Source organism: Mus pahari, chromosome 19, assembly GCF_900095145.1.
Source record: "Mus pahari chromosome 19, PAHARI_EIJ_v1.1, whole genome shotgun sequence".
NCBI classification, from domain to species: domain Eukaryota; kingdom Metazoa; phylum Chordata; class Mammalia; order Rodentia; family Muridae; genus Mus; species Mus pahari.
In genome coordinates this window covers 29054674-29075409 of record NC_034608.1, presented here as the reverse complement: position 1 = coordinate 29075409, position 20736 = coordinate 29054674, and the positions used below count along the sequence as shown (strand labels likewise).

The following is a 20736-nucleotide window of genomic DNA, read 5'->3' as shown; positions in this document are numbered from 1 at the left end:
ACAGGCAAACATACCCACAGATCACCAAGCACTTGCAGGAACGCAGCCCTGACTGAGTGAAAAACCCGAGGGGCAGAACAGCCGCTGGGTCAAGCTGTGTCCTCACAGGGGGTATTTCAGCTAAGAGGGAAAAAAAGCAGAGGGAAGATGCAGGTACAGAGATAAACTCTACAATACTTACAGATCTTGCAGCAAAGATGGACTAGCCTTTCCCAGGAACCATATAGCAAAGGAGTGATAAGTGAGGACATTGGTGAGGAGAAAGGCCTGTCACTCATGTCCCAGATGCAGCCCAGAAAGGAATGGAGGCTTTACAATCAGGGGAACAGGAGAGTCCCCAGGTGCAGGAAGGGTTAGGTAAACACAGGCCAACAGAAGAATCTGGCTCTCTCTGATGATCAAAGAGACAACCTTCCAGGACTTGTAGATTCTTCACACTCAGCTATTGATGCCAGTCTTCCTGATAGCCTACTTCTGCCACACAGACCGATTGACACCATGGTCTAACCCTTCATTTTTATTATTAAGGTTTTAATGTATCTCCCCGCTTCCACTTTGCAGGTTCAGCTGGAGTCCCCATGCGCTCAAACACTTGCCACTGGGGTTAGATGGCAAACTTTGCATTGCCTGATGGTTTTGTTTTATCATAAAATATGCCAGTCTATTTTAGAATAGCTGTGGACAGACAGGGGGAGGGTCCTGGTGCTCCTTAGTGCAAGGCATCCGGATGAAGGGTCAGCAGAGTAGCTGCACAGGCACTTCTGCAACTATCTCAGAGTCCGAGAATCTTGGTCACTCTTGTTGTCAAGGCTAGGCAGCACATTAACCCTCCTACAAGCATGTTCCCCTAGTGAGCACCCACGCAGGCCCAGCTCTGAGGGTTCTGCTGTGCACCCAGTCCTGTGCCCTCTTGCCCTGTTGATGGCCTTTCCTCATAAGCCCATTTGCAGGTGGAAAGGCTGAGGTGGTTTTTGTTCTTGACCTTATTCCTGATGTTCCATGGTGATGAACCAGGAACCTAGCCTGAAATAGGACACTGTAATAGAGGAAATTCCTCACCACAGACCTGCTGCCTTCATCAGGGTAATTGTGTTTTCCTCCATACTATATCCATGGACCTGTGGCTTATGAGTAACACACCAGTGTCTGCTCAAAAACATCCTTACTCACGCCCAGAGAAGTGAAGGCGTCTATGCCTTAACTTGTTGACATTTAGATTCGAGCACTCTGCGTATTTCTCTTCACTGCATAAGCTGCGGGCTGGTATAGGACCAGACCCTGCTTCCCTTGCCTTGTACTTAGGCATCGACAGGATCACAACAGAACAAGTCGCCAGTTCTCTGGCCTTAGGTCTGTAAAGTTCTTCAAGTGTGCACAAAGACGCACACTTTGTAGAGAAGAGGAGGACTTGCCTGGGGGCTGCGTCCTCAAGCCTGTTCATGCCTCCGTGCTGGAGGAAGGGCGAGAGAAGTACCGAAGGGGAAGGTTGGAGAATCTTGATGACTAAGCAGAAGGAGAGGCATGCAAGGAAAGTGCTGTGTCAGAGTTAAAGTTTCCCTGAGACATGTCTGGGGCCGTGCCTTTTGTGTGGTGCGTGCGTGCCTGTGTGTGATTCATCCTGTCTTTCTGTCGGGGTGCTGGTAACACTTGACGGTTTGAATACCTGCGGTGTTTGAGCGCTCACTGCAGAGGGTACGGGTTCAGAAGGAATGAATCACACCAGGATGTGACTCAAGAATAAGGGCTTGGCCTTAATGCTTGGCTCTGTATGCACTGACTTTTAACCTAGTGGGGGGGGGGGAGTTCCAGCAAATTCTTCAACATTAACACAGAATTCTGCTGTCTTCTACTTGCTCTTAAATAAAGTGTCTTCTTTGGAACACTTTGGGTGTGTGGTAAAAATATATCTAGGGGGATTCTTCTTAGTTGGAGATCACAGCTGTGGCTGGGGAGCTGTGGCTGTGACTGGGGAGCTGTGGCTGGCCTCTGGTAGGTGGAGGCTAGAGATGCAACAAAACCTCTTAAGGTACCCAGAAAGGCTGGCTGCAGACCATGGGTTACCTGGCCTAGAATGGAGTATCCCAGCCCAAAGTCCTGCTCTGAAATGAGATCCTTTCAGAGGTTTTTCCAGCTGTGTGCTTTCTAGGTTCATTTGAATTAAGATGCAAATGTCTCCCAGGATGGAGAGGATCCTCCAAGACTCTGTTAGCCCCAGATTTTGTCCTTGTAAGCTTTAACCTCTTCCCTGCATTCTTGCCACCAGAGATGACAGGCTTCAGGGAAAAGTAAAGCTCTGACCTCATTCATGACTCCATGCCCACCAGGAAGGCCTTCCAGGTGACCTCCTCAGGCCAGGCAGCTTGTCCCTGGTCCTTCTCCAGGCCTGGCACACCCCTTCTCTCTAGCTTGCTTGTGTTCTGCCTCCCTCCTCTGGCATGGCGGTATCTTTAATTCAAATACATCTTCTGAGAGTTTGCAGGAGTTACATGCCTAGCTTGCAGGAGTTACATGCCTAGCTTGTAGAGGGTACTCAATAAATCATGGCAGAATGAAAGAGAAATACAGGCAGCATCGTACAAGCTCTAATCCCAGCATTCAGGAAGCTGAGGCAGGAGACTCACTGAATGTTTGAAACCAGCTCTGGCTGTCAAGTGAATATTATGTTTGCTAGGGTTCCACAGCAAGACGTTGTAATGTCAGGAAAAAAAAAAAAGACATAAAGAAAAGAAGGAAAAAAAAAAAAAGAAAGAAAGAAAAGGAGACTAATAAACACTGACAACGGACTGTAGAAGTTTCACTTTCCAAGCACTGCCAACATCTCCCATGGTGGTAAACTTTCTGTGTTTTCAGAAAGAATTCCTAGCAAGCCCTAGTGGAGGCATCATGTGCAGGTGATGGCTGGAAGCTGGCAGGTAGGAAAGGACTGAGCATTGGTGGCAGTGGCACACCTTTGGGTTCCACATCTGCTTATTGCAAATTACAAGATAAGGACAATATTCCACCACACACTGGATGTTTCCTCTTATTCAGAGCACCACAGCTGCTGGCTCTCTACTGAAGCCCAGCATCCTGTAGGAGAAGACACTGCTGGATGTTCACAGTCAATGCCCAGCCTCGTTCTGTAGTTTCTGTTATTGTCCTGCAAATAGTCAGTATGTACAGCCTAAAAATACTGAGTGCTTATTTTTAAATATTACCTTATGTTACTTTATAATCTCTTGCTTCGGGGCACTGGAGTCAGTTTGGTGGGGACTGGCATTCTTCACCTGAGCACTTGGTGGCTGGGATAGCCAGCTCGTATCTCTGAGCTGCAGTGGCAGCTCCTAAATGCCTTCCTTACAAGAGTGTCATTTCTCAGGCTTCCAGAAGGAGCAGGTGACTCCTCCAGGTCAATGGCCTTTAGAATATCCTTGAGGCTTCTATTAGTGAGGAGCCTGAGGCTTGCACAAGAGAGCCCCCAAATGCTCACTCTGAAAATCCACAGGAGAACCTGGAGGGTGAGGAAGTGCAGGGGACAACATCCCAGCACCTCTGCATGGGACGCAGAAAGAATGGGAGGTGCCCGAGGGAACAGAACTGGTTGTATCAAGAGAAAAAAGCCAGATCTGCTGCAGCATTGGGGGTTGGGGAGGGGTGGAGGGTGATCTTCTGTATATGGTTCATCTCCAGCCTGGCTTCCTCCAAATGCCTTGAGCAGAGCTGAAGGATAAATATTCACCTGGCAAAAGCTCATGAGCTTGGAGGTGATGCCATAAATAGAAAAGCCGTAAGGGTTTAGACTGGTGCCCTGCAGAAGGACTGGGCAGTGGGGGGAAGGGGCAGGCCAATGAGCGCCCTCAGCAAGGAGGGGTCCAGAGGAGGCAATGCTGGAAGACTCTGGATCTGCACGGGGGGGGGGGGGCTCGGAGGGACACTAGCACACACCCAAAGATCGAAGTGGGCAGCTCTCATCGGAACAAGGCAAGGAGAATTTCTCCCAGGAAGGGTATTTCTTAAGAGCCAGTGTGGAAGGTGAAGGCAGTGAGGGACGAGTAAGGTGAACTTACAGAGAGGAAGGAACAGGCTAGGGTCAGGGAAGGACTTGAATTGGCAAGGAGTGGGGCTGGACTTAGCCAAGAGTCTCAGTTCAGTCAAGGATAATGGGCACCGGACAGGCAGCGGAGTGTCTCTTTAAGATTATATATATGTATATATTCCCTCTTTTAGTTACCTTTTTTTACCTGAGATAACCTCTGCTCATGTTTTGGAATAACATGAGCTGGGATCAGGGTTTCAGTAACACTGGAGGGAACCAAACTAGAGCTGTCTACAGGAGTTAAGGCTGAGAGTGCTATGCGAGGTAGAAAATCCGTAAGGATGTGGTCAGACTCATTACTCCCACTGGCTACGACTCCTGGGCGACACACGAGGAAGATCCCTCTTGGGAAAGGCCACTGGACTGCTCTGGAAAGGCACAGCACTTGCCCTTTGCTGCTGGGCATTAAGGAAAACTGAAAATACAGAGGGAGGGCCTGCCCCCCCTCCCCTCCCAGGATCTGGCTTTTAGGATCCAGGAATTACAGCTCAGCCCTGGTAACAAATGCACACAGATGGTATGTGCTAAGACCTGGACAGACCTTCTTTGACCTGAAACTGGCAGTGAGTTTATATCAGGCTAAGTTTAGCCTGGGTTGCATGGGGCAGTCTCCCTTTGACTTCTGATAGGGCTAATTCTCTCATCACTCTGCAGAAGACGATCGCTCACATGTAAGGATTCATGAAGGTAATCCAGTGGTACAGTATTTGCCTACCAGGAGCATATGTTTGCCTATCAGGAGCATATGCAAGGATGTGTGAGTTCAATTCCCATATAGCAATACACACATGAAGCAAAATCCCAACAAATAAGAAAGGTTCATCTGTGTCAGCTGTGGAGAAGTGGGCATTTCTTTTTTTAAAAAAAGAGGTTGTCCTTTGTTCTTTGTAAAGCCCACTGCAAACCTACTCCTTCAGAACCCTAGATCTTATCTTTTTCTTCTCTCTTTTATGACCTCAAGGGGACAAGGACTCTTCTAGAATACAGATCTTACTGGGATCCATTATTCCTGAGCCTACAGACTTCTCCACCTTCATGTTCCTGAAGGGGCCACACACCTGTGTTTTCTTCAGGCCAGGCTCCCACCAGCCTGCCCTTCCTGTCTCCAGCTGCAGCCTATGGACTGTGGCAAGTTTTCTTTTGGCACGGCCCAAGCACTTGCCTCGTGGTCCTTCAGAAAGACAGAGCTAGTGGAAAGAGTTCTGTAAATATATCAGCTTCCTGGCAGCTCTGACTAGGAGATCTCCCACTTGGAGGTACTCAGGAGAGAGAGGCAAGGCATCCCTGAAGGAGAAGAGCGTGTAAGGACACGAAGGCAGCAGGCAGGCCTGGAGTCAGCTCTGTGCAGCACAATTCTAATCCACCACAAGCACATAGGACCAGGGCAGAAGTGGGTGGAAAGAAGTTTCAGCAATGCTGGTGATGGGGGATCCAGGAACCCAGAACCTGTCTGTGTGGCAAGTGGACCAATCAGCACTAGGTAGACTGGAGGTACCTCTGTGAGAATGTATGATTTCAGAAACCCTTTAAAAGCACAACCTTGCAGCCCCTGGGAATTATCAGTATGGACAAAACTGAATGGTTCTCTATCATCTCAGCTCTAAGAAGTCTAGGGAGGGTTGCTAGCCAATACAATATGAACTCTGTTTTGTAGTCTTTATCTCTGTGTGTGTGTGTGGTCTTACATCTCTTTAGTGTATATATATATATATATATATATATATATATATATATATATATATAATGGTTTATGTTTTTTGTTTTGTGTGTGTGTGTGTGTGTGTGTGTGTGTGAGTGATTTATTTATTTATTTTTAAAGAGTCAGGGCATAGAGTTAGGTAGGTAGGGAGGATCTGGGATGAGTTGGAGGAAGAATAAGTAATCAAAATATATTGTATAAAAATTCAATAAACAACAAAACTGCATCTGTATGCACATGCACACGCACGCACACAAGCACACATACATGCACACACATGTACACACACATGCACACGTACACACACACACACACACACACACACACACACGTGCATGCGCACGCACGCATGCGTCCCAAGTTGGGCTTTGCGGTTCCATTCCCATGATGCCCCTGCTCCCAGGAAGGGGACTCTTCTAGCTTGCTCGCCTCCCCAGCAGCAAGGACAAGGATACCTTTGCAAGGGATTGGGTTGGGTTGGGTGGAAGAGGAATGTTTGCTTGTCCCCACGCGTAACTCCTGCCACCCACTCTCTGCCAAGCGTGGAGAGATGCATTCCGTGAGGAAACACCAACAGAGGACACAGACTGGTTATCTCCAACAACATATGTGCCCAGCCGGGGAAGAAGGCAGGAATGGCAAAGCTAGGGAGTGACTGTCAGTGTAAACAGGGCTCTCACACCCAGAAAATGCACAGAAAATTAAGTCCTGCCAACTTCCCTTTAAATTTAACTAACTGTATCTCTTTTTTGGTCCTGTTTATTCAAAATCTGCCACAAAGGGTGGAGGGGGCGGGAATCCTTGAACCCAGAACCAGCCGTCAGGAGCTATCACTAACTGTGATCTTCTAGGCTGTAGGGTCTCTCTGATAGAGCTGCTAGGCTCTTGTCCCCTCAGTAGCAGGTGGACTGCAGATTCAGAAGCCACGAGACAGTGCACAGAGGCAGTATGGTGGCTGACATCCCTTCAGGCACACAGTGCTGCTTGCTTGAAGGGGAAAGCAAGGGGAAAGGATGGAGCCCTCAACTTTCTGTTGGAAGGCTGTCACACCTGGTCTAGATGGAAAGCGAGCGATGCAAGTCCTTTGGCAGAGTGACCCAGGCCAGGAAGAAGCAGCAACGTGAAAGAAGAGAGAGAGAGAGAGAGAGAGAGAGAGAGAGAGAGAGAGAGAGAGAGAGAGAGAACAGGTCTGAAACCCTGGGATCCTGCTGCCTGGACACAGAGAGATCACAAGCCTGGGCTTAGATGCCCAGAACATAGAGCACTTGGTATGGAGAGACTAGTGTTGAGTCTGGGGTACGGTGGCTGCCACCTGCCCACCCTGTGCAGTGGCTACTCTGAGGGCTTCAGACAATGCAAGGAAAATCTCTCTGGGGATTGCAGGTCAAATTACAAACTTACTGGACTGCTGAGACTGCTTTTGTTGTTTGTTTGTTTGTTTGTTTGTTTGTTTCAGACAGCCTTGGCTGGTGGCTCTGTTGCACCTGTGGTTGACAGACAGGGCCCTGATAATCCCTTGAGTCTCCAAAGGATGGATTCATAGATCTACACTCAGCCATGGCAGTGACTGCCACAGAGAGGACGCCGGCCACCCGGAGATGAGAATCAAATGGGAAGGTGACAACTGAATCACCTGTGGGTTCACATTCCATCCAGAGCTACCAGAAGGGATCACCAAATGGCCAGTTGGTGCTGGGGTTTCCCTTGCCATAAAGAACCTCAGGGAGTCAACTGTGAAAAAAATAAAAACACCGAAGAACAGTAATATATTTCTGAATCTCCCAAACCAGAAAGGCTGTGGACCCCAGGCATTCTGAGTATTGATGTACCCAAAGTGAAAAATTACACAGTGTGAATCCAAGCTCAATGTTATAAAATACCAAAAACCACCTTCTTTGTCACTGTCCTCTGAGAGTCTCCACCCAGCAGCCAAGGGCAACAGATGCAAAGACCAACAGCCAACCATCAGATGGAATTCTGGGACTCTTGTGGAGGAATTAGGGGTGTGGGTGGCATGGATTGGAGGATCCAAAGAGGATAGGAACTCGAAGACCAACGGGGTCAACTAACCTGGACCCTTGGAGGCTCCCAGAGACTGAATCACGAATCAAAGTGTGAGCATGAGCTGGATCTCAGCTTCCCACACATATGTAGCAGGTGAGCAGCTTGGTCTTCATGCACGTCTCCCAGCAACTGGAGTGGGGGTTATCACTAACTCTGTTGCCTGGCCGTGGATGCTGTTCTTCTCACTGGGATGCCTTGACTGTCCTCAGTGGGAGAGGATGCGACTAAGCCTGCAGTGACTTGATGTGCCAGGGTGCATGTGGGGCGATACTTGGGAGGGGCTCCCCCTTCTTAGAGGAGAAGAGAAGGCGAGAGTGGGGAGAGGAGTTGTGAGAGGGGGGGCTGGGAGCAAAGGGGTTGAAAGTGAGATGTAAGTGAGTAAATTAATGAAAGAAACGTCCTCTTGTTATATGTACAAGGTGCACATAACAGATATGGATTTCAGGGTTACACTGGGTCTCGTGCCCAAGATATGTCACCAGGTCTACGTAAGTACTCCAGAATTCAGAAAACTGTATAGCCTGTTTTATGTTTGCAAGTAACTGGATTGAGAAAGAAAAAGAAAGCCAGTCTGGCATGGTCACACACCTTGAATCTCAGCCCTGGAGGCTGAGGCAAGTAGGTCTCTGAGGCTGCACAGTGAGACTGTGTAAATAGCAAGAAAAACAAATCAGTCCGTTCCATGTAGCCTGATGCTGACTTTGAAATGCGATATCACAAACGTTATAAATCCTCCCGGTGTGAGCCCCTCTCTGGCCTCCAGTCAGAGGGCAGGAATCCTCTCTCCCTGTTACTTTCTCTCTTGTCCCTCTGGGATCTACTGTTCCCACCTGCTGTAACAGGATCGAAAGGACGTAAGGCTGTGTGAATTGGTGAGTTAATTCAGTGGGTCTGGATAAGCACTTCGAAAGGAAAGGGGAGAGAACACTCTGAGTGGAAATTTCACGAGCCTGAAGGCCCAGTGGCTTCTGTGAAACACATATGCCAACCCCATGTGACATTGGGGGGGGGGGTCTCAGACATCCCTGTTTACAAGGAAAATACGCTCTCCTCTTGCACCCGGGCTTGGGGAGGTGAGCCGATAGGTAAAGTGTTACTGTGCAAGCACGAGGATCCAAGTTCAAATCTCCACCACCCATTGTAAACAGTAAGATATGGCAGTGTGTACTTGTAATCCCAGTGCTCAGAGACAGAGATGGGAAGGAGGCAGGGACTCACTGGCCCATCTGTCTATCAAGTCAGTGAGGTCCAATGTGAGACTCAAAAAAACTGTGGTGGTGAGCGATTGAGAAATACCTGGTGTTGATCTCTGCCATACATGAGCACATGCACACCCACATACTAGGGTGTGAATGCATGTACCACACACACACACACACAGAGAGAGAGAGAGAGAGAGAGAGAGAGACAAAGAGAGAGAGAGAGAGAGAGAGAGAGAGAAATTAAATCCATGCAACTTAGTGCTTTGGAACCAAAGAGATCCACACATGTTATCTTGAATGAACAAATCAAACTTATTCCTCTTCACGATTTCTCTAAATCTATGAAAAAACAGCAACATTTCGTATGATAGCTAGTTTAATAATGAGTTTGATTTTTAGTTATTATTTTGCCTGAAGTTAACCTGTGATTTTTTTTTTTTTTAAGTCCTGGAAGGAGCTACAAGTCTTGAGACCATGTCAAAGAATAATTTCATTATCTGTTTGATGAAACGTGTTTTCCAAAGTTGTCGCTGAGGGCTCCTAAGATGTTTTAAATCACACAGACATGGGGATACACTCTGACTTCCAGTTGGGTCGGATGGGCACGCTTTCTAATGACCACAATTAAGAAGACGGTTTGAAGATCTCCCAACACCATGAACAAGCACAAACCTTTCCCCTCATACCCTCCCTTACCCCGAAATTAGAGTAATGACTTCAACCTGGATGAACGACCAGCAGAGAACCCCCACCACGGCAATGAAATTAATGCTACCCGTTGGGGCTTTCTGTTCTGGTGTGGCACTTAAGCAACCTGGACAGATCTCTGTTAGTGCTGAGGTCATGTAGTGCAGGCAGATGTGGCAGGGAGTCGGGGAACAGTGTGCTGAGGGCAGAGACTGAGCTGGAGTCTCTGTGGTCAGCGACTCCAGTCTCTGTGGTAACTTGTTTCTGAGGACTGGAGGGTGATTTATCTATTACAAATCCCAGGGACTCTATTGCTACATACACATAGAGGTAGCTAAACACTAAGGATGAAGCAAATTCTCAAAAAACATGTGGAAGATGCAATTTTCCCCTATAGCGTCTACTACTGGGTGTTGGTTACTTCCCCAAGAGATGTGTGGACCGCCAGGAGGATCACAGGGCCACTCTCAGTCAAGTGACTTGTGTGTGCGTCCTATGTCCCCATTACACCTGAGCTTATGCTGCCTGGCAGGAGATGAAGCCTCAAACCTGGAGCTGAGGAATAGTCATTGAACCACACAGATATGAGTCTACAAGTCCACCCAGCTAGAGCACTGGCTTCTGTCTCCACAGGCTCCTGTGATTGAACACCAGCCCTTAGGTGGTGGTGTAGTTAGAGAGGGAGAGATGGAGCTGCTAGATGAAGTGGGATGCTGGGAGTTGGGTTCTGGGGGTTATAGCCAAGACTGGCCCCAGTCTGTGCTCTTTCAGTCCCCAGCATGTCACCAGGCAACCTCACACATCTAAGGCACAGCTATGAGCTACAACTCTGCTGTCCTTCCCACGAGGATGGAGCCAAGGTAAACCCTTTACCCTTAAGGTGCTTCTTGATACAGGTTTTGTTACATCAGTGAGGTCTGTAATTTACATGGTGCCCAGACCAGCCTGCTTGACAGTGACTTCTATTTTCTTTCCACATTCGGGGGAAACGGTAAAATCAAACTCCCCATGTACATACAAGCTGTCCTTTGAAACACTCCCATGTGTGGACACTTCTCTGGATAACTATGCTTGAACCTAAGCCATGTGTGGAATATTAATAGTTTCTTTTGGTGTGGTTTTTTTTTTTTTGGTTTGTTTGTTTGTTTTTGTTTATATGGGACTTTGGGTAAGGCTTACATTGGCAGATACCGCAGTACAATTTGTGCAATGTTGTGTATCAGTGGTCCCTGTGGCCTGGCCCCACTCCCTGGCTAGGTGTAAGCAGTGTGGGGTGGAAAGGGAATCCTGTTGTCCTGTGGCCTCTTACCATATTCACAAACTAACAGAGTCCAGGGTATAAACAAGAAAACTGCAGATCTCGAAAAGAAACCAGGATTTTACACTTAGGGCCCGAGACATTTTGACACAGAGAAGGGGGCGACTGGGGTTTGCTCCGGGAATGAGTCCCTGGACAATTCGATATTGGGTGTGGTCAGCTCTGAGACTATGTGGAATTTTCAAGGCTGCTTGTAGAAATGATTACAGTCAGGCACAGGGAGGTATTTACCTTGGCAAGTAATTATGAATCAGCCAGAGTTTAGCTTCAATCCTTATGTAGGTAAAGTGCTTTTTTGGTTCTTTCTTTTCTCTTTGTGTGTGCACATGACTGTGTGCATGTGTGCATGTGTGTATGCGTGTGTCTCTGTGTGTTGGCATGATGCATGCATGTGTGTGTGAGTGTGTGTGTGTGTGTGTGTGTGTGTGTGTGTGTGTGTGTGTGTATTCATGTTTGCATGTATGTGATCCTACATCTGGAGGCCCTACGTTGATACTGGGAATCACTTTTGATCGTTCTTCCACTATGTTCCCTGCCACAGGGTCTCTCAATCAAGCCCAGAGCTCAGCTATTGCTAGGTGGCTTGCTCTATCTAGTGCTCCCCATTCCTGCCTTCGGAGGTTCAAGGTTCAGGTGGGCCACCATGCCTGTTAGGGATTTATTTGAGTTACTAGGATCCTAGCCCTTATCTTAATTAGGGTTTCTAGTGCTGTTATGAAACACCATTGCAAGGAGGGGAAGAAAGAATATATTTGGCTCACACTTCCATAATACTGTTTATCATCAAAGAAAGCCAGAACAGGGAAGAGGCCATGGAGCACCACTTACTGGCTTGTTCCTCGTGGCTTGCTCAGACTTCTCTCTTATGGAACCCAGGACCACCAGCCCACCTATGACACTACAGTGAGCTGCGCCCCCAGCCCACGTATGACACTACAGTGAGCTGCACCCCACCCCGCCCTATCAATCACCAAGAAAATTCTCTGCAGCCGGATCTTTTTGAAACATTTTCTCAACTGAGATTCTGTCCTTTCAGATGACTCTAGCTTGTGTCAAGCTGACATGAAACTAGACAGGACACTCCCAGCAAACACTGTAACGGCTCAGTCGTCTCCCGGGCTTTGTTTGTGGTAGTATCCTGTCCTGCACATCATGTCTGACCATTTCCTCACAAAAGGAATAAAACACCAGGCAAGGTGCTACTGGGCAGGGGTGGGGTGGGGTGGCTTTTTTTCTCTTGCTTAAGAATTGCTGAGTGGCTTGTGGAATGGAGCACCAGACTTCTCCCGTGAGCCTCCAATGGCACTTTAATTTATAATCCAGAGTAGAGGCACACCATACACAATAGGTGCTTGCTTTAACAGTTGACAGTATAATTTTTTTTTTTTTTTTTTTTTTGCTGGTCATGAAAGGCAGCCCCTCTCTGAAGCTACTGTCTCATTTTCAGAGTTTTAGGTACCAGACTCTGCTGCTGACAGTGCATTCCATGCCTAATGGCTTCTTGGATGCATTTGGCTCCTCTAAAAAAAAAAAAAAAAAAACAAACCAACAATGCCCTATTTATGCCAGGTGCATAGCCCTGGTCTGACTGGCATGGTAGCTGCTGTAGGTTTACAGATGAGATGAGAAGGCAGTTTCCCTAGGCAATCAAATCACACTGAACTAAATGCTTAACTTCGCAACCTTCTGCTTAGTTCCGCCCCCCCCCCCCAAGGTATCACAGAATCGTAAAGTAGCAGGATCAACCGGAAGTGACATCATCTGGGATGGGGTGGAATTAACATTTTCTCACAAGTGACCTCCATGGGAGCCAAATACAGGTGTATTGTGTGTCTTGTTGCTCACTTGGCTGACTATCAGCGATAACTTCATCTCAATGTCCACAACGTTTAGAAAAGACCAGAGTCCCATCCGTCTTTTTCTAGAATGCTTGGTGCTGCAGATGATATGGGGGCATTGGGGCGATCTTTCTCCTGTCCTGATCAGGTAGCTGCTGAAGGCCATCGTCCATCCATCTGCATGGTCTTTAGGATCCTTCCCAGCTCACGCTGAGGACTGGCGCATTGCTCTTTAATTTCTGGGGGTCCTGATTAGATAGGTGTCTGTCAACTATATGTGAGATGACCTCTGATGCCCTCATTCCTACCCGGAGTCAGTTGCCTTTTATGCCAGGTTCTCCGTGGGCCATGATGGAGCTTCAGTGTGCTTTGTTTTAGTGATAAGAACTCAATCGCTGCATTAGCTTTTTTTTTTCTTTGTGGTGACCAAATACCCCAGCAAGGAGCCACTGAAGGGAGGGTGGAAAGTTTATGTCAACTTCAAGGTTCAGGGGATACAGTCTGACGGAGCCGAGGAGCCATGGTGGCTGGGCCAGCTCCTGTCTGTCAAGGCAGGGAGGTGCTTTCTTACATCTCTGTCAGCCAGGAAGCAGAGAGAGGAGAAGGCTGACGACTCTTAGGTTCTGTCTCCTTTTACTGAGTCCAGAAACCCAGCCTGTGGGATGGTGCTGTCCGCATTCAGGGAGACTTTTCTGCTCAGTCAATGCTCTCTGGAAAAATGCCCCCAGATGTACGCCTCACTGTTGCCTCAGGTGCTCCTTAAGCTAATCAAATGAGCAATCCAAATTACCCACCACAGGCCCGCCCCATGTCAACCAAAAACGCATCTGCCAAGCCATAACCGTCGCCAGTCAGAGTATGGAAGGGACCTCAGGGGAAGGAACACAGGGAGTGAGGCTCTCTCGGAATACGGTGGACAGCCCTAGCCTCGTCTTCGACGTGGGGTCCAACTGCAGCATGGTGGACGTTGGGTCAGGGCTGTATAGGGAACAGGAGCAGCATTCTAGAATATTCTCCCAACCACAAGCCTGGTCCCGGTGTCTCTCGGGACCGCTGACAATCAGGTTTCCTCCGTTGTTGGCCGCATCCGCTCCGGGGTAATGCGCTTGAGTTTAACGTCAGAAGGAAACGACTTTCTCAGGCAGGGCCTTCGCATCGCTCTTTTAGTGTTAATTGTTTTCAGAGACTAAAAACAGCATCCTAGCAGGTATGTTTGACTCCTGACTCTAGGATGCTAGATGTCATGGTTATGAAGAAAGATCTCTCAACCCGGAAAGCCTCAGCTTGCTCCTTAGTAGGCAGTGAGGCGACACCCGCCTCTCTACCTCCTGAAGGAGAGGAGTCAGCACCCTGGCCAAGGAGAGAGCTGCAGGTAAACCTCAGTAGCTATGCTTAGGCGCAAATGCCATCACAGGGTACACAGTGTGTCTGGGTGCTCCTACTATGTGAGGGTCTGCCCGTAGCAGCGCGGCAGCCACCACCACACTGATTCTCCTCTTGTGGAGCTTTGTACCTTGTTGCGGGGGAGATTCTGATGGCCATGCTAATCTCTAAGGGATGGAGGGAGACAAGGAAGTGCCAGGCTGACCAGGAAAGCAGGGAAAGCAGCTTCTAGAGAGAAGCCTGATGTCACGCTGGGCCTGAGCAGTGAGGGCTGTCTTCTGTCCTCTCTCCTGTCTTTCCTTGCATCCAAAGCTAAGAAAGGTTCACGGTTCCTGTGTCTACACACCTTAGCCTGTGTGTTTTCTATGAGGACTCTGGGTAACCCCTCGGCATCAACATAAATCCAACCACCACCGTCGTTTTCTTTCCTTTTGCCTTTCTTCTTGTCAGCCAGGGCTGGCCCAGCACTCCTGAAAGTCACAGGGACAACACCTGCTCCGCACCCATCCTGACTGGAAATGTACTTTGGGGACACGTCTGATGCTCTTTGTCATCATCTCTCCCACGTTACTGCTATTGTGTGACAATCAGATAACATTTTTTTTGAAGTCCCCTCCCTGCCCCCAAACAAGGTGCATATGAGGAATCCAAGGGGTTCTAGGGACACTTGGAGCCCAGCCATGGATTCCCACCACATTAGAGGTTTATTTCTCTCCTGCACTTTCTCTCTCTGAAGTGGGAATCCCACACTGCCTGGGAGGAGGCAGGCAACGGAAGATTTAGTCATTTATTGTTTTGCATTTCCAGTAGCAAGCCCTGTGCTTACAGTCTGAGTTACTGAGTGACTGTAATGGAATTCACTCTGCAAGTCCACACAAGCCTGGCTGTACAATCTGCTTATACGAATTCTCGGGTATTTGGAGAGAGAAACTACGGTAATTTGTGAGATGAATGTCAAACCACAGCCAGCGTCTAGGCATTGAACAAGTTCTTTCCAAATACTGTAGGGGACAAAGAGCTCTTACCCTTTGCACGGGTAAATTTGGCTACTGATCAATTTGTAAAAAGCCAAAGAATATTTCTTAGTGTCACTGACTAAAGTATGAGGTTTCCAGCCATCGGAGAATTAGAAGACACTCAAACTCACAGCCACCTCCCCCAAGCACAGATACCCTCACTTGATGCAGGGGAGTCATGAAGTTAGTGAAAGGACTCCTTCTTGTTAGAGACACGCTATACCCATGGGCAAGGGGACAGCCACAGGCCTGCCGAGAGAAGAACCATTGCCCAGTTTCTCTTGGAACTTTGTTGTAAGCGGCGACCAGCTTTCTCTGGGGATACCTATCCCCTTTCTCCAAAAGGCTTCCTCATTTGGACTCCGAGGAACATGTAGTGTTAATGCAAGATGGTTCCAGACTGCAAGAGAATGATTCCTGCGCCTAAGAGGGAAACCTCTGTGTGAGGGGAGGCTGTGGATGGGTGCAGGTCATAGAGGAGATTCATACAGCAGTGAACTGTGTACGGTCTACAGCCTTGGAAATATTCATGAGCCTTAGAGCTACCTTTAGGCACCAAGGAGCACGCAGACACCCAAGTTACATCACCACAGAGGGCGGCATCAGGACAGAAGGAAAACAGAGCAGCCATGGACAAGACAGCGCAAGATCTCTCCATGGGCAAGAGGCCAGGGAGATGCCTCCTGTTATTTGAGGTCAAGATTTGCATGAGGCAGACTAATTCCATGTGGTGCCAACTCATTTGAATGTATCAGGGATTAAACAACAATAAGGTCGGAATTTCCACTTCAGACACCGTCAGTGGAGAGTAGGCACTCGCAGACAGGGAGCACGAGGGAGCAGACACCGATTCCTGCTGGTAAGTCAGGAAGCAGGTGCCATCTTGCTTCTCATTGCTAAGCAGTGTCCAGGGTACAGCACCATACCTGTCACAGAAGCGTCAAAGCTTCGTAAAATGTTGACTCAAGATACCGCCGCTGCCTTTGTTTTCCTGCGTAAGACAAGATGGAAGTTCTTTCTGAACTCCAGCCTTTCATATTTAGCAATGTTTAGATGTAATGCTTAGAAATACAAGTTTTCCCCTATAGCAGAAGGGTTGTGTATACCGTCTGTCTATTCCAGGAAGTGTCATCAAAAGTGAATGGGGATCTTGTTAGCGTTTTTTTTTTTTTTTTTGGGGGGGGGGGAGGCGCATGCAAGCCATGACCACTGCTGTGGTTATACAACGAATAGTGAACCCCGGCTTCCAGAATCAGCCTTGCTGTGGGTAGTGGGCACCCTTATGGGCATAGACTGGGTGCAGTGACTGAGGTAAGAATATAGCTTTCCCCTTGAAGAACATAAACATGAAGTATTTATAAATATTAACAAAGATCGAGCCCCAGCATGCACTTCCAGTTTACCCAATGATGGAGAATGGTGTGAGAAAAAAAGGACAAAGCATCCGAGAGCACAAGGTACTCACTCTCTGTAACCTGTTCCCTCCAGGACACTCAAAACCTCCCACAGGCCAACTTTAAAGCCTTCCTAAAACAAACAATATTCGAAAATAAAAACAGGGTTCTGTAAGATTTAATTTATAAAATACAGACTTCCAAACTCAAAATATTCTTTATCTGAAATGTTTATATAATCGAGTAGAATATTCGAAACATGGTAATTTCTACCTGGATTAAGCAAGCCATGAATGAAAGTGATACCAGGCGCTGGGTCTAGGAAATATCTATATATCTATGCCTCCGTCTATATTTAAGCCTCTATGTGCCTCTTGGCTGCTCTACAGAAGGTAGAGTTTCCATAAAATATTCAACCCAGCTACTGTACGGAAGACATGTTGTATAGTCTTCTGTTGTAATCATTTCCAAGTATTTGTTTACATCTTGTACGCTCCAGATTCATGGGGTCAGGGAACAATGAAATGAGTGTTTTGCTTTTGTTTTGTTTTAAGGGAATAACTTGTGAATCAAACTCATCTTAACTCTGTCTGGCTCCCTTCTACTTTCCTCCCCAGACTTCTACCACACGCATTTTCCTGGGATCCTGTTCCCTGGGAGTCCTTAAAGACAAACACGCCAGGCCTGAACTACCACTCAGAGCAATAGCGCCTCCTAGTGTCCTGGCCAAGCCTCCTTTCGCCATTTGGATAGGGCCTCACATTTTCAAAGGAAGCAACTAGAAATAATTAGCATGGCAATCCTCAGACCATCAAAAGAAAACCAAAACCGTATGGCAGTTAGCTGGAACTTCAGCTCTTACAGGGCAAAGGCAAATAACTATCTGGTCATATTTCACCTCAGTGGCTAAATGGTATAATTCTGTTTCTAGAATTTATAGGGTAACCCGAAAAGTACATGTTCAACATTCTTGAGTCTTCTCACCCCAGCTCTGTGACTGTTACTGTCACACGGAAGCGATAAAATATGTATTTAACCCCTCTCTACCCCTGATCTTTTCTCAGGCAGCATCAAGGAAAGAATTGTGGAAAGAGCTGTTCTGGACAGACCCACTGCTCTGTCAGGCTTTGCAGAGGAGCACTAGGCAAGCTTATCTTCTCTCTGAGCCTCGGTTTCCCCGCCTGTATTATGGGCATATTTGTAGTAGTTACCTCAGAATAGAGTGTGGGAACAGCAGGCTGTTAAAATGGTGCCTGAAGCCCGCACTGCTGTTAGCCCAGCATGGCTAATCTTTTCAGTCAGGTCTATGTGCCCCCCCCCCAAACTCTGTGTTCTGTATTATTAGAATGTCCATGATTATTTAGCTCTTAAAAAAAATCCAAAGCCTGGAATGTTGACTCGTGCCTGTTAAATCCCGCCACTCTGGAAGCTAAGGCAGGAGGATTGCCATCAGTTGGAGGTCAGCTTAGGCTACAAATTGAGACTCTGTCTCAAAGATAAACAGAAAGTGAACTATTTTAATGAACACCATTACTTATGAAATCCTACAAGGAGTTCTCCAGTCCTGGGATAGAATTATACACCAGAGAACCAACCTTACACAATTTCTCACTTGCTATTGCATAACACATCTGTGTTCAAAACACCTGCAACAGGGAATTCACTGACAGTTTAGTGCGCTCCAAGTCACCATGCTAAAAAGCAAAAGAAACACTGTGAGCCCTGCAAAATGTGCAGCCAATCTCCACACTTCATGGCCATCCAGGTATTAATGGGAGCTACCACTGATGCCTGCCAGAAGGGCGAATTAGCCACACACTAGATGACTTTAGGTATAAAAATGTCTTTCAAAATAAAGACTCAAGTGAAGACGATTGAGAACCTAAGCTATGATTCGCTATGAATAGCAACCCCGGGGATCCTTCAGTAGAAAGTGGATTTACTCTCCTGAGGATGAAACCCTGTAAGCCTTAATAATCATGTAAGCTGCTCCAGCACATGGCAGGGGCATTAAATCTCTCCCTTCCCTATCTTACCATAACCCTTTCACATCCTCAGAGATCACCCTGCTCTATCTCACGAGAGCATGTCACATAAGCGTATAAACCCATTTCCCTCACAGGCCAGGGAAGATTTCCCTTAAGTGTGTTTTGGGAACTCCTGCGTCTGGGTGGGAACGGCCGAGGCTCACAGCACTGAGATTCCTGGTATTACAGAAGTGATCATATAATGGTTCAAAGCAGCTTTTCTTTCTTTTTTCTTCAGATTAGAATGTATTTTGTGAAAACTCAGAGTAGGGATATAGATAGGCTATAACTTTTCAGTTATATTACCTGGGGGATATGACATATGACCGGGGGAGGGGAGCAGATTTACAGGCCATGCTTGGAGGCCTGCCGACACCCCTCATCTGCTCTGCAGCCGTGAGGCTTCTCTTGGTTTATTAAAGGTCTATTTTGTTATTTAGCTTTGTGTCTGTGTGCCTCTGTACTTGCAGAGGCTACAAGAGGGCTCTAGATGCCTTGGTGCTGGAGTTACAGTTGTGAGCTTCCTGATGTGGGTGCAGGAACAGAACCCATATCCCCTGGAAAAACAACAAACACCGTTAACTGTTGAGTCATCTCCCCAGGCTAGAACCCTCCTTGAGGTTTCTAAGTGATAAGCTCTCCCTAGGTTTATATGGACTTCACTACTTTTTGACAGAAAGGAATCTAGATGAATCTACCCAGTTCTGACCTATAGAAAGGCATATTCGATGGGTCTCTGATACACTTTTAGTTCTAGTTTCAAATAATATTTTTTGACCTTATTTAATGCTTTCTTTTTAGGGTCCATTTTGGTTGTTGGGATAAAACATGACTTGTAGAACTGCAACATTTTGTTGTTCCTTACCAGTATACTTCATTTACTAATAGCCCATAATTAAGGAGAAATTGTTAGTTAAACAAATAATTAGGCACACTGAGGCATGGCTGGGGAGTGGTTATTCATCTCCTTGTCAGAGGTCCTAAGCTTTGGCCTACTTTTTTTTTTTTCATTTTTCTTTCCAATTTTTTCCTAATTTTATTATTTATGAAACTTCTTGCATCAAACTAGGGGAGCTAGAATATTTATGTATTACACCTTGAAGAATGACCAAGTTGATGAGTGCACAGAACACTGTGCTCTGGGTCCCACTTTTTTTTATTATTATTATTATTTTCTTTATTTACATTTCAAATGCTATCCCAAAAGTTCCCTATACCCCCCCCGCCCCTGCTCCCCTACCCACCCACTCCCACTACTTGACCCAGGCCTTCCCTTGTGCTGGGTCATATAAAGTTTGCAAGCGGGTCCCACTTCTATAGTCAGGTCCTGTGATCGCCTCTGAGGAAGATGCTTCCTGTCTACAGAGGCTCAGGTACCAGGTGCCTCCATCCTCAGTGGGATGTGGGGCTCTAGCTGATACACTTCTCGGAATAGTGAGATGCCTCATTTCTTCTCCAAAAGATAAGAGCCTTGAGAAGATATTTCACAAAAGAATATTATATATATTCCTCTATGGCTTTTGGATCTGCTAGCGCAGCACACTGAGCATGGAGGAATGAAGGTGATGTGGTGGGCTCCACATCGGAGACTGTCAGAGCATCTTCAGGGACTGGTGCTGCTGGCTGCATTCCTTGTTTGCAGAACACAGGGTGTTTCTTTCTGCTGGCAGCTGCCTCTAGCTGCAGCCGCCTAACCCTCAGCTCACTGGAATGGTCAAGAGACTACAGACTCTCCCTTCAACTGAGCTGTGACTGAGAAAACAAAAACAGAACCAGACATGGCTCTTCCTTGGGTTGCTAGGTGAGAGAAGAAAACAACCATCCAGGGCCACACTCAAGTGAGGAGTGGTGTTAGGGACAAAGGAGCAACTGGACCAATGACAATCTCAGATACTATGTGCCAACATGATACTCACATGGTACAGAAGGACACTGGGAGTGAATGGTAAATAATAGCAAATCAAACACAAATCAGCGACATCAGACCAGCGAAGGATACTATGTTACACAAATCAGCAACATCAGACCAGTAA

General features: G+C 47.2%; 1 protein-coding gene across 2 annotated transcripts in view; it reads right to left on the bottom strand.

The window, feature by feature from the left end:
- Positions 1–20736, bottom strand: part of Myo16 (myosin XVI) — a 490479-nt gene that overhangs the window by 42929 nt on the left and 426814 nt on the right. The window lies entirely within an intron of this gene.